Genomic DNA, 14,521 nt, shown 5'->3' on the forward strand with positions numbered 1-14,521 from the left:
TATCCGGACGCCGCCTTTTACGTCATCCACCAGCTACCACGCCCCTAGGAAGTTTCCTCTCCCGGGGCTGCAGTATTCAGTTCTTACCAGCAGGGGGCAACCGTTCCCCCACAACTTTAACCACTGTGAAGCTAGGAACCTGTGGTTAAGGATTGAGCATTCTTTAACCATCACCTCATCTCTTCAGGGAGCACAGCCTATGTTTTAGCTAACGCCCTCAATAGATTTAGACTGTAGATTTAATAAGGGTTCACACTGATCATATCCAGTAGTGAGGTGGTTTGGTAGATTTACAAGGTTAGACTGTGCAATTATAAATTTAAAAATATTTATGGAATGTATTTCCTGCAGAGAATCCAATCCTAAAAAACAATCCAGATGTCTCAAATGCAACCCTTCTGAAAACGAACCCTCCGTCTCTCTCCAGATCAGTTTCTCTCCTCATTCTGTAATCACTAATTCGGGAAATGATACATACCCCTCTTTCCAAAGGGCTCTGTCCAGCTGTCATCCTTGGGGCCTCTCTGGTACCTTCAAACATCACACAAGCCCAAACACCTGTGGGACCCAAAGCTGAAACGTCCCTCTGTTCGGACATTTCTCTCAGTCTGTGCTTCCAAAACTACAGAGTTGCGTGCGGAAGCTTAGTTTCATGGCCAAGAAGTGCAACCAGATCTCTGAAACACAAATATGACCATGACTTGCCTTGTTTAAAGCCCCACACAGGCGCCTCATTTTCCAGCGGATAACCCAAACTCCTTAATCTTGCTAATAAATTACCAAGCCATTTTATGATTTGCACCCAGCATTTTCATTACCCACTCCTCACTTTACACACTCAGCTAGCCACACCCATGATCAGTGACCCACTTTCAACCCATCTCTGCCCCTCCCCACACCTCTCTCATCCTTTCCCCTCCTCCCCCTCTTCCTCTCCTGCTCTTCAGTCTGACGCTGCTCCTTCTATCTGGGAATAGGGTAGCTTCTCTCACTGGGGAAATTTCAGCCTAGATTTTACATTCATTTCCTCTGCATGGTTTGTTGCTGTGTTGCTAACCACATGGACTGTAGCCCTTCAGGCTCCTCTGTCCATGGGATTTCCCAGGCAAGAATACTGGAGTGGGGTGCCATTCCCTTCTCCAGGGAATCTTCTCAACTTTCGAACCCAGGGATCAAACTGGAGTCGCCGGCATTGGCAGGAGATTCCTTTACCACTGAGCCACCAGGGAAACAGCAACACCCCACCCCACTCCACCCCCGCCCCCCTGCATAGTTTACTACCACAGTTCTCTTCCCCACCTAAAGATAAGGTAGCTCTCCATCTTTGTAAATTACCACCTTCAAGCTCTTGTTTTATGTTAGTTTTATGTTAATTGCCTGGCCTTCTTCCTGTGCCTTCCATAGACCCCAGCTCACTAAGATTGGGACCCTGATTATCAGTCTAGTTCACCACTGCAGCCCCCTTATGACTCAAAAAAAAAAAAAAAAGAAAAGAAAAAGAAAGAAAATTCATACTTTATGACAAGACAAGAAAAACTTAAACGGAAGAATTTTCTCTGCTGGTTTGGGCTCCCTCCCTCCCCTTTAGTGTGTATTGCGCATGCCCAATAACCAGACCTCCTTAAGAGATAACCTTCCACCGCAAGCCTGTAAGGGGTCACGATGACTCCTCACTCACTTTGAAAGTGCGTATCTGGACTGTATAAACTGTCAGTGCATCATTTGATGTATAACCCTTTGTCTCAAAAACGTATAGTATATAATTGTGCTTTGCCCTCAACAGGGAGACCACTCCTCATGTTGTGGGATCCAGAGTCGCAAAACACGACGGAGTACAGTTTATTATGCCAGTGAGTCCTAGGGGAATCAGTTCCCAACAAGGACCCTGATGTTTCTGATGGGCCCAGTTTTATACACCCCCCACCCTGCCCACGTGACTGGTTACTTGTTAGCAACCTCTCTGTTGTATATGACTGAGTTTTACAAGTAGGTGCTAGGAGAACACACAATTAAGGTTAAAGAGGGAGGAACAATGATTATACATCAAAGGGGGATGTCTCCATGGTGAATCTAACCAGGGGCAGCCTGACCTCAACTACAATCTCCGTTCGCCATCTGTAGGGAAGGAAGTCTCCAGGAGACCTGGTTTTCACTAGCAACAGTTTCCTCACTCCTGGGCAGGGTTCAGGCCCAGCTCACATCCTGTCTGTAAGATGCATGACAGGCTTCAAGATGGAGTCTCTCCTGCTTTCCTCACACTGGCCCCAACACTCAGAGCTTTCTGAAAGGTGTCTCCCAGGTTTATAAACCTCAAATTGGCCTGAAAAAAATGTTCCATTTCTTCCTTAGATTGACTATAATTTCTTGTCGACAGCATGCATGAAAGAATGTATAAGTGCGTAAACAAATGAGTAAAATAACAGGTGATGAAGAGTTTACAGACTAAGTGATGAAATATGCATCTAATGTGTGTTTATGCCTAGATCCTAAGTGCCAAGAGCAATGTATATCAATTAGTGGTATAACACCCTCCCATGTGCCCTAGGTACTGTGAAAATGTCTAATCTCTCGATACCTGTCTTCCACTTGTAAAATCAGTATACTATAGACATTATAGAAGGTTTAAATAAGGTAAATAAAAAGCATTTTCTTTAGTACTTTTTAACTGACTCCAAATTTAGCATGAGATGAGAATGGGATAAAACTGCTCCCAAAGCCTAATGGTAAATATGTTACATTTGCAAATGATTACCTTGCCTTTACCTTGATTTTGTTGCAAAGCCCTGTAGCCTCCCTGTGTTAGACTCTGTAGTCCAGTATTCTCAACCTGGCAGAACCTTAAAATCCCCTGATGCCTAGGGGGCATTCCAGAGCAATTTGGTCAAAACCTCTCTTGGAAGTGAAGATGTATCTAGATTTGCTGCTGCTGCTGCTGCTAAGTCACTTCAGTCGTGTCCGACTCTGTGTGACCCCATAGACGGCAGCCCACTAGGCTCTGCCGTCCCTGGCATTCTCCAGGCAAGAATAGTGGAGTGGGTTGCCATTTCCTTCTCCATCTGCAGATGATAAAACATGAATAAAAACAATTTTTCCAAACACAATTTAATGAAACAACAATAACAACAACCAAAAAAAAACCCCAAAAAACAAAAATAAAACCAGTTGGACATCAGAACAATTAAGTCAAAACAAAACTTACCTGAAATCAACTACTCTGGTAATGATTTTACACAAATGTAAAATATGAAGTAATTTTGTAACTCTTTGGATGTTTAAAGGCAATTTTCTTATTTGACTTTGAAAATTTTTTTAGTTTTTAGTCTCTTAAATCTGCTTTGACTGTTTATCCACATGTGTCATGATTTCAAGGGATAAAAGCATGTAAATGTTGACCATCATGGAGTGACTTTCCCAGATTAACCTGTTCTACCCACCACCCCAGGAAAGAAAAAAAACAAGTACCATGAGATCCCTCCTATCGTTGAAGATTTTGGTTATTACACTTCAGTTCAGTTGCTCAGTCGTGTCCGACTCTTTGCGACCCCATGAATCGCAGCACGCCAGGCCTCCCTGTCCATCACCAACTCCCGGAGTTCACATAGACTCACGTCCATTGAGTCGGTGATGCCATCCAGCCATCTCATCCTCTGTCGTCCCCTTTTCCTCCTGCCTCCAATCCCTCCCAGCATCAGAGTCTTTTCCAATGAGTCAACTCTTCGCATGAGGTGGCCAAAGTTTTGTACTGTAAAGGTATGGAAAGTTGTGTGGATTAAAGGAGATAATGACAGTGCAGTACTAAGCACAAAAAGTGTTTATACTAAGTGATTCTTTCTTGAGTCCTTGACTGATGCTTCAGTTTAATATGTTTGATTCAGTTTCATTAAGATTGTAAAGTTGAACAAGGGAGCAGAAGCTTATATTTTTGAATGAATAGCAATGCAAAGCCCAGCACTAAAGAGGAACTAAAGACTGGAAAATGCCTTGGCTCCACTGCTAGGAATATATATATACACATATATATAGGTGTTAGCATGATTAATTTCAGCTCCTCTTCAATATACTGCCATTGTAAGCAATCTAATTACATAAACATTTGATTCAAGGTTAGCAATTAAAGATTTAAATATATCCTCTTAAAATAAAAAATCTATTGATAAAATTCACTCTAGATATGAACTATGTATACTGAGACGACAAATTTATAATTTCACTTTGTTAATAGGAAAAATTAAAATAGTTTCAGTATAGATTAGCTGTTTGAAATAAATGTGTTCAACTTGGTAAACAGTTTTATTTTAGTTGTTAAATAAATTGTGAAATACATTACTTAGGGAAAATACATGTATAAAGTCACATATAAATTTACCTAATGGTTTTTGGGAAGGAATATACAAAACCCCCAAATCTGAACACAGTATATACCAACCATGCAGACTACTTGTAATTCACAAATGTGTCAGCAGATGGCAATCATGAGCTTTAAGTTTATAAAGTTTTGCTTTAGCCCAAAGTACTGTAAGTTCAGTTCAGTCGCTCAGTGTCAGACTCTTTGCGACTCCATGAATCGCAGCTCCACCGGCCTCCCTGTTCATCACCATTTCCCGGAGCTCACTCAGACTCACGTCCATCGAATCGGTGATGTCATCCAGCCATCTCATCCTCTGTCGTCGCCTTCCCCTCCTGCCCCCAATCCCTCCCAGCATCAGAGTCTTTTCCAATGAGCCAACTCTTCATATGAGGTGGCCAAAAAACTGGAGTTTCAGCTTCAGCATCAGTCCTTCCCATTAATATTCAGGACTGATTTCCTTTAGGATGGACTGGTTGGATCTCCTTGCAGTCCAAGGGACTCTCAAGACTCTTCTCCAACACCACAGTTTAAAAGTAACAATTCTTCGGCGCTCAGCCTTCTTCACAGTCCAACTCTCACATCCATACATGACCACAGGAAAAACCATAGCATTGACTAAACGGACCTTAGTCGGCAAAGTAATGTCTCTGCTTTTGAATATGCTATCTATGTTGGTCATAACTTTTCTTCCAAGGGGTAAGCATCTTTTAATTTCATGGCTGCAGTCACCATCTGCAGTGATTCTGGAGCCCAAAAAAATAAAGTCTGACACTGTTTCCAGTGTTTCCCCATCTATTTCCCATGAAGTGATGGGACCAGATGCCATGATCTTAGTTTTCTGAATGTTGAGCTTTAAGCCAACTTTTTCACTCTCCTCTTTCACTTTCATTAAGAGGCTTTTTGTTCCTCTTCACTTTCTGCCATAAGGGTGGTGTCATTTGCATATCTGAGGTTATTGATATTTCTCCCGCCAATCTCGATTCCAGCTTGTGTTTCTTCCAGTCCAGCGTTTCTCATGACATACTCTGCATATAAGTTAAATAAGCAGGGTGACAATATACAGCCTTGACGTACTCCTTTTCCTATTTGGAACCAGTCAGTTGTTCCATGTCCAGTTCTAACTGTTGCTTCCTGACCTGCATACAGATTTCTTAAGAGGCAGGTCAGGTGGTCTGTATTCCCATCTCTTTCAGAATTTTCCACAGTTTATTGTGATCCACACAGTCAAAGGCTTTGGCATAGTCAATAAAGCAGGAATAGATGTTTTTCTGGAACTCTCTTGCTTTTTTTTGATGATCCAGCAGATGTTGGCAATTTGATCTCTGGTTCCTCTGCCTTTTCTCAAACCAGCTTGAACATCAGGGAGTTAACAGTTCACGTATTGCTGAAGCCTGGCTTGGAAAATTTTGAGCATTACTTTACTAGCACGTGAGGTGAGTGCAATTGTGCGGTAGTTTGAGCATTCTTTGGCATTGCCTTTCTTTGGAATTGGAATGAAAACTGACCTTTTCCAGTCCTGTGGCCACTGCTGAGTTTTCCAAATTTGCTGGCATATTGAGTGCAGCACTTTCACAGCATCATCTTTCAGGATTTGAAACAGCTCAATTGGAATTCCATCACCTCCACTAGCTTTGTTCGTAGTGATGCTTGCTAAGGCCCACTGGACTTCACATTCCAGGATGTCTGGCTCTAGGTGAGTGATCACACCATCATTATTATCTTGGTTGTGAAGATCTTTTTTGTACAGTTCTTCTGTGTATTCTTGCCACCTCTTCTTAATATCTTCTGTTTCTGTTAGGTCCATACCATTTCTGTCCTTTATCAAGCCCATCTTTGCATGAAATGTTCCCTTGGTATCTCTAATTTTCTTGAAGAGATCTCTAGTCTTTCCCAATCTGTTGTTTTCCTCTATTTCTTTGCATTGATTGCTGAAGAAGGCTTTCTTATCTCTTCTTGCTATTCTTTGGAACTCTGCATTTAGATGCCTATATCTTTCCTTTTTTCCTTTGCTTTTCACCTCTCTTCTCTTCACAGCTATTTGTAAGGCCTCCCCAGACAGCCATTTTGCTTTTTGCATCTTTTCCATGGGGATGATCTTGATCCCTGTCTCCTGCACAACGTCACGAACTTCATTCCATAGTTCATCAGGCACTCTAAGGAGATACCCCTCATCCAAGGTAAGGAGCAGTGGCTGTGCTTTGCTGGAGCAGCCGTGAAGAGATACCACACACCCAAGGTAAGAGAAACCCAAGTAAGATGGTAGGTGTTACAAGACACACTGAAACCATACTCACAGAAAACTAGTCAATCTAATCACACTAGGACCACAGCCTTGTCTAACTCAATGAAACCAAGCCATGCCTGCGGGGCAACCCAAGACAGACAGGTCATGGTGGAGAGGTCTGACAGAACATGGTCCACTGGAGAAGGGAATGGCAAGCCACTTCAGTATTCTTGCCTTGAGAACCCCATGAACAGTATGAAAAGGCAATATGATAGGATACCAAAAGAGGAACTCCCCAGGTCATTAGGTGCCCAGTATGATACTGGAGATCAGAGGAGAAATAACTACAGAATGAAGGGAAGGAGCCAAAGCAAAAACAATACCCAGTTGTGGATGTGACTGGTGATAGAAGCAAGATCCAATGCTGTAAAGAGCAATATTGCATAGGAACCTGGAATGTCAGGTCCATGAATCAAGGCAAATTGGAAGTGGTCAAACAAGAGATGGCAAGGGTGAATGTCAACATTCTAGGAATCAGCAAACTAAAATGGACTGGAATGGGTGAATTTAACTCAGATGACCATTATATCTACTACTGCGGGCAGGAATCCCTCAGAAGAAATGGAGTAGCCATCATGGTCAACAAAAGAGTCCAAAATGCAGTACTTGGATGCATTCTCAAAAACGACAGAATGATCTCTGTTCGTCTCCAAGGCAAACCATTCAGTATCACAGTTTTCCAAGTCTATGCCCCCACCAGTAACACTGAAGAAGCTGAAGTTTAACAGTTCTATGAAGACCTACAAGACCTTTTAGAACTAACACCCAAAAAAGATGTCCTTTTTCATTATAGGGGACTGGAATGCCAAAGTAGGAAGTCGAGAAACACCTGGAGTAACAGGCAAATTTGGCCTTGGAATGTGGAATGAAGCAGGGCAAAGACTAATAGAGTTTTGCCAAGAAAATGTACTGGTCATAGCAAACACCCTCTTCCAACAACACAAGAGAAGACTCTACACATGGACATCACCAGATGGTCAACACCAAAATCAGATTGATTATATTCTATGCAGCCAAAGAGGGAGAAGCTCTATACAGTCAACAAAAACAAGACCAGGAGCTGACTGTGGCTCAGATCATGAACTCCCTATTACCAAATTCAGACTGAAATTGAAGAAAGTAGGGAAAACTGCTAGACCATTCAGGTATGACCTAAATCAAAGTACTGTAGGAATGGCAAAAACCAAGGCAACTATTTATTGACAGCTGGTTTTTACGTGTAATCCTTCAATAAAGGATGTAAGGTCAAGTTTTGACTCTGAAAGCACTTCCTACTGGCTTCTTAGATTGCTGAACTAACAAATGTACACTGTGCTTGCAATAAAGAAAAAGAAATAAAGCACATTTCATTACTTTTTATTGAATATAATAGATTTTATATTTTGCAAGCTGTAGCTATTACTGAAATACATAGAAATGCAATGACTCAAATACATCTGCCTAAAAGGTAAAACCTGACTGTTTTAATGAGGTTGCATTTTATTGGTGGCCCTCAAAGTCAGGTCCCTGGCCTAGCAACAGCTCCATCCCCTGAGAGGTAGATGTGCAGGTTCTTAGGCCACACCCAGGCCTAAGTAAAATCACAATTCTGGGATGAAGCCCAGGTGATCAAATACCTGCTGGAGTATAAGAACCAAAGCCTCTAAAGCAGCTTGAAATACAGAAGAGAGGCTCTGAATTTGACTTTTGTTCAGGTGTAACTGATGTAAATACAGTAATAATCAACCATGTAGTTGATTATTTCTTTCTTATTATTTAGTGCTCAAATACAGTTCTTTCAAATAAAGAACATGACTCAGAAGGTTAGAAGCCATGACTTAATTTCCAAGCATTTCTTACACCAAAAGAATTGCGGTTTATGTTCCCCTTTGCGTTATACTGAAAGAGATAACATTATGGTACATTTTGCATTACACCCTAATGAAACAAATACAAACTAAGTCAAGACAGGATTATTTCCCAGGAGTAGAGAACAGTCTTCATGAAGGAAAATAATTTTCTACAAAACATGTATTATTCTTATTTGCATCAATACATACGTATGTTCTATTTTCTCTAAGGCAAAGCCAAATTTTCCTGCAATTTTGTCCCTGAGATAAGAGTCATTTTAAATTAACAACAAATATACCCAGGCCCAATTTTTTTTAAAAAAGAGAAGATATACAAAATTTTTTATCGATGTGATAATTTTATCCTAAACACTACTATCACTGCTATGTTTCAATTCTCTTACTATTTGAATTTTTATTAATTCAAAATTTATCAAAGAATACATAAACTACCCTTCCATGAAAAATCAGCGTTTACTCAACTACTTCAGTACAGAGATAACTTTTTTCTCATCTGTAATATATAAACACAGTTTTAATAAATAGACTATTTATAAATCTTTTTTTAGTTTTTTATTTTTTTAAAAAATCTTTAATTTTGTTTATGAAGGTAACAACAAGAGCAAAAATCATAAGGATTCATTGTATTTTCACTCTCTAGAAAATGTAATTATTTCTGCCTGACTTTTGTGGTAACAGATATAATAGTGTTGAAACATCGTGATCTTTACGCTTAGTCTCCTGGCCATAGTCCAGACATTCTGACTATCATCTAGGGACGTGTGTGTGAGAATTTCCTCTCTATATACATATGTGTAGTATGTATGTGTGTATTTGTTTAAATGTGAACTTTAAAATATGGACTTGGGTAAAATGATAAAATCATATCAATCTTTTAGCTTCACCTACCTGAGGTTGCAAGTATCTATCTAGGTATCTTATCTATCAGTCATTACCAGGAAGGCTAGATGAAACATTCTAGTTGAAAAGGATTGGCTTAATTAATTCGGGGCATGCATTTGTGCATGTGGGTGTACATGTGTAGCTATGTGCGCTGGTGACCACTGGGGAAGAGGTCAAGAAGGTATCAGAAAGGCTGGGTTACCTACTGAGGATTTGGTGCCTTCTTTATATAACTTACTATCCTTTGATGAAAAGGAGAGTCAGTATTTCTTTTAAGGCTCTATTTCCTTCTTAATTAGATGTTACTGTGACAGTTTCAACACCCCTCTTTCAAGGCTTTCAAATCTGAGGAATCTGGCCAATAAAATTAATCATGGTGATTGCAAGGGTGTCCATGGAAATTATCTATTTCCATCTGTCTTTAGCTCCCTGCAGAACATAAAGAAAACAGTTTCCCTTTCTGTTTTTTGAGTGGTACTGTACAGCTGTAGTTTAACAAAGAACTTGCTGGCTGCAGAGTTTGTGTAGGTGAGAACTTGCAGATCTTAGACATTAAATATATTCCAAAGAACATGGTGTGGAAGTTTGAGAGTAGAATGTAGATAAAATGAAATTTAAACATGGTGGATTTTAATATAGAATATACTCTCAAGTCATCACACAAAATGCATACTAACGGATCACATTCTCCACTTCCTCTTATGACTACAAGATGCTCTTGATACTTTTGTGCTCTTTGCAAATTATTAAAGTAGTAAATTCATCTTTATCCAGTGACAAAGTGGACTTTCCCACTTGTGAAAAAATGCAACAGTGTGCAGAATTTACAAGGGAAGATAGTACATAAAAGCCACATTTGTCAGCAAAATAAAACTCTGGAAGTCCAAAATTCACGCTGAAATGGGTATTTTCGGGAGAGGAGGATAAAGGACTTACTGAAAGCAACTCTCTCCCCTTGTGTCTCACTTTCCCTTGACATTGCTTGTTGTGATTCCTATTGTCATGCACCATATTGACTTTGGAATGAAACTTGCTGATGGTGTTAGCTCTGGTTGAATAAAACTTCTTTGATTTTTTTTTTGTGTGTGTGTGTGTGTGCAGATGAGTAGGCCAAACTAGACACTGAAAAAGAAAAAGAAAGTACAAGAAATGAACAGAACTAGCATATAAAAGCAGACTTTTGTTTAGTTTCAAATTAGTTTTCTTTATAGACTACTGGTCCAATGCCCTTAGGAAGCTTGGGGATGGTGGGGTGGAGCAGAAATGATCTCACCTTGGTTTCTCACTTACAGCTAGCTCCCAGCCTGTCTCCGTTGACCACCTAGATTTTTCAACCTTTCTACATTGAAAGTATAGAGAACTCAAGCTTTCCTTTTATTTACATGAGATCCTTCCTCTGAAATCCTGTCTTCAGTTTGAGCACATGCTTGTTTGCCAGGAACCTAGTTTGTTGAAGTCCTATTTGCTGAGAGTGAAGTCAAAGCTTGACAACCAGAGAGAGAGTCTCAGGGCCTAGTGCAGGAGCCAGAAACTGAAATCACCACAGAGCAGATACTTGGATCGAAATCAGAAGCAGCAGAACAGGTCAAGGGGAGTGGTTCATATGGGGTGGACTTGTGGTTTGGATTTTAGACCTAAGTGTATGTAAGTTGCATGATTTGGTTGAATGACTAAGATTCATGGGTATAGCCAGATATGATCTCACCTTTCAGGTGAAATATTGATGTCTTCCCACCTTTTCCTTATTTTAGATAGAATAAATACTACTAGTACGATAGAGGAATGTTCACATGTATAGACAGTGGACAGTATAACAGCCCTTCAGAAATGCTGCACCACCACAGGTCTTACTCACAGATAGCAAGATGCTAACATCGCCTATTAGGACTTGAAAACTTTCCTGCAATTTGTTGTACTATAAAGGACACAGCGCTTTTCTTTCATTCTTTTCTATTTTTCTCAGATATTTATGTGAAAGTATTAATATACTTAGGACAGAAAAAAGATATGTCCCAATCATAAAATCTTTGGGGATGGTGATGGGGGCAGTGGACCTCTAGCAGCCCAGAGGGAGCACTTCAAGTCTATTGAAGAGAATAAGATTCAGTGTTACCTCTTTCCTTGGCTGACTGACCATTACGGACAGAGTGAGGGACAGCGTTGGCTGATCCAGCCACCCACGGAAGAAACTGTGGCTCTTCTTTCCTGGGCAGTAAGCTTGGAGGGCCCAAGGGATTTCTTCCAGCCCCAGCTCCAGATGTTGTTGAAGGACGATTGAGGTCCTGTGTCTTAGTGAGTAGGTGGGGACCAGTATCCTAAGAATAAAGTAATCAACAAGAGACAATGCAAATTTGACAAGATTTAGGGTTTTTCTGTGAAGCTCCCAGAGTCTCTCAAGCAATTTTTAGTACCACAATACATTTTGGCTGGGGGGGGGGGGTGAGGGGTGGGTGGCGCCGCAGGGTTTGCTACACCTTGTGTGGAAACAGAAGCAGAGTCTTTGGATGTTAAGGTAGGAAAACCTTTGAAATCACTGTCTTCAGCTCATGAAAAGGAAAGTGAAAAATGTTCCTAGTTTTAAAGATTCCTAATTAAATGAATGTGACCTACCTATAATTAGTTGATGCAGATAATTCTAAACTATTAAATAGTGCAACACATTTTTTTAGATCTAGAATTTGACTTTTCACAATATATTTCTTGGGAAATACATTCCTAATAAGAGATTATGAATTCAGTAGATAATTTTCCTGGCAAAAAGAGTTTTAAAAAATACTTTACTAGGCATCCACATTTCCAGCAATTTCTGAATTAGTTTCCTCTGCTATGAGTAACTGACAACCTTGATTTATGGACTTGGAATAATTGAATTTCTTGGCTGTCAGATACTTTGAGTAAGAAATATTACATATGTTTCCAGAAAAATGATTTAAGGGAGAAAAGAGTGAAGTGATGCCAAGTTCTGAAACTGTATTTGGAAACTGTGTTCTAACCAAATGGTACTTAAGATGCTCTCTCTAAGTTTCTGAAATGTGTTTGCTAAATAATGCTTGAAAATGCAGTTCTAATCATGCTGCTTTCTAGCTAAGTCAATGAAGCCAGTGGAGAGCAACTTATTGTTCTCACCTTCTCAAGCCCATGAAATGCAGAATTTGTCAGTGACACATGGAGAGGAGCTGAGTCAATTTCTTCAAGAACAGGAGTTACACAATATCTTATTTTATCTGTCAAAAATAAAATATTGACGGATTTAGTGGAATCATTGCAGGAACAGATTTTTTTTAAACATTACATCTCTACCACAACTTCTCAACTTTACTGTGTGTTTGACTTACAGTGGATTTTGGCTAGTTTCATCCAGTCTTTGACTTTAACCAGTTCATCAACTTCAAATTTCATGGAGTGTTTACCAACCCTTGTCACGTTCTATTATCATGATAATTGGCTGACTAGGGAAGAAATTTTTAGGTACTGAGGGTGAGGACCAGTTCTCTGAGTGGTTTTGACTAACTCAGTCCAATAGGAATTTCTGAGATGATGGAAATATTCTGTAACTGTGGTCCATATGTAGCTGTTCAGCCCTTGGACCATGACTAGCTCAACTGAGACACTGAGTATTTGATTTTGTTTTAACTAATTTATATTTATATTTAAATACTCATGTGGATAGGATTGTGGCTACTGTATCAGATAATACAGTAGACCTTAGAACAGTGCATTTATGACGCTGGGCAATTCAAGTCTACACTTGTGGGTAGCACTAACATTGGTTGCTTGGGATCATATTCATGGGTGTTCCTCAGTGGTTCTAAATTAGGGGGTAATACTTCCCTAATTTGGGGCTTCCCTGGTGGCTCAGAGGGTAAAGCATCTGCCCACAATGCAGGAGACCCGGGTTCGATCCCTGGGTCGGGAAGACCCCCTGGAGAAGGAAATGGCAACCCTCTCCAGTATTCTTGCCTGGAGAAACCCATGGACGGAGGAGCCTGGTAGGTTACAGACCATTGGGTCACAAAGAGTGGAACACAACTGAGCGACTTCACTTTCATTTCCCTAATTTAGAGAGGTGTAAATTTGTTAGGATATTTGTTATTGTTACAACTGAAGTGTCCTCCTGGCATTTAGTGGGTGGTGGCCCGAGATGCTTAATGGCTTGAAATGTATAATACAGTCTGCACCATGAATTACTGCTGCTGCTGCTGCTAATTCACTTCAGTCACGTCCGACTCTGTGCAACTCCATAGATGGCGGCCCACCATGCTCCCCCATCCCTGGGATTTTCCAGGCAAGAACACTGGAGTGGGTTGCCATTGCCTTCTCCAACAATGAACTACTGTCCACCCCAAATGCCAGTAGGAACCAATGTGACAAATCCAAATAGGTCAGCCAAGCTCTCTAAATATTTCAGCTGAAGGATTCATTTGTGAGATCTGCAATCTCAGTGCTGCTGCTGCTGCTACGTCGCTTCAGTCGTGTCCTACTCTGTGCGACCCCATGGACGGCAGCCCACCAGGCTCCCCTGTCCCTGGCATTCTCCAGGCAAGAACACTGGAGTGGGTTGCCATTTCCTTCTCCAATGCATGAAAGTGAAAAGTGAAAGTGCAGTCGCTCAGTCCTGTCCAACTCTTAGCGACCCCATGGACTGCAGCCCACCAGGCTCCTCCGTCCATGGGATTTTCCAGGCAAGAGTACTGGAGTGGGGTGCCACTGCCTTCTCCAGATCTCAGTGCTATCTATAGTTAATTCTATCTCCTATGATCTGTATCATATTTCCTCCTGCCTCCTCAGGTTCTTTTATCATGCTAATTTTGTTCTGTATCCTCAACCACTTCCTGTCTATATTTGAACATACTTTAATCTTTCCAAATTATGTCAACTAGGAAAAACTAAATACCATTTCTTAATTTCACATCCTCTAGCTGGGACTGTCTCTGCCTCATTCACAGCATCCTGTCTCCTGCCAATCTGAGAACTATACATTTACTCATCTAGCTATAGGGAGAGGAGAAGGCAATGGCACCCCACTCCAGTACTCTTGCCTGGAAAATCCCATGGATGGAGGAGCCTGGTGGGCTGCAGTCCATGGGGTCGCACAGAGTCGGATGTGACTGAAGCGAGGTAGCAGCAGCAGCAGCAGCAGCAGCTATAGGGAGAAGG

General features: G+C 40.9%; 1 long non-coding RNA gene across 1 annotated transcript; it reads right to left on the reverse strand.

Moving 5' to 3' along the window:
• Positions 1-363: 363 nt before the first annotated feature.
• On the reverse strand, positions 364-14,297 carry LOC132659727 (uncharacterized). The gene is made up of 4 exons (XR_009600466.1): positions 12,491-14,297; positions 11,478-11,679; positions 3,463-3,742; positions 364-677 (listed from the first exon to the last, which is right to left on the reverse strand). It is a non-coding gene; the product is annotated as an uncharacterized LOC132659727 (long non-coding RNA).
• Positions 14,298-14,521: the final 224 nt, after the last annotated feature.

This window comes from Ovis aries, chromosome 4 (assembly GCF_016772045.2).
Source record: "Ovis aries strain OAR_USU_Benz2616 breed Rambouillet chromosome 4, ARS-UI_Ramb_v3.0, whole genome shotgun sequence".
NCBI classification, from domain to species: Eukaryota; Metazoa; Chordata; class Mammalia; order Artiodactyla; family Bovidae; genus Ovis; species Ovis aries.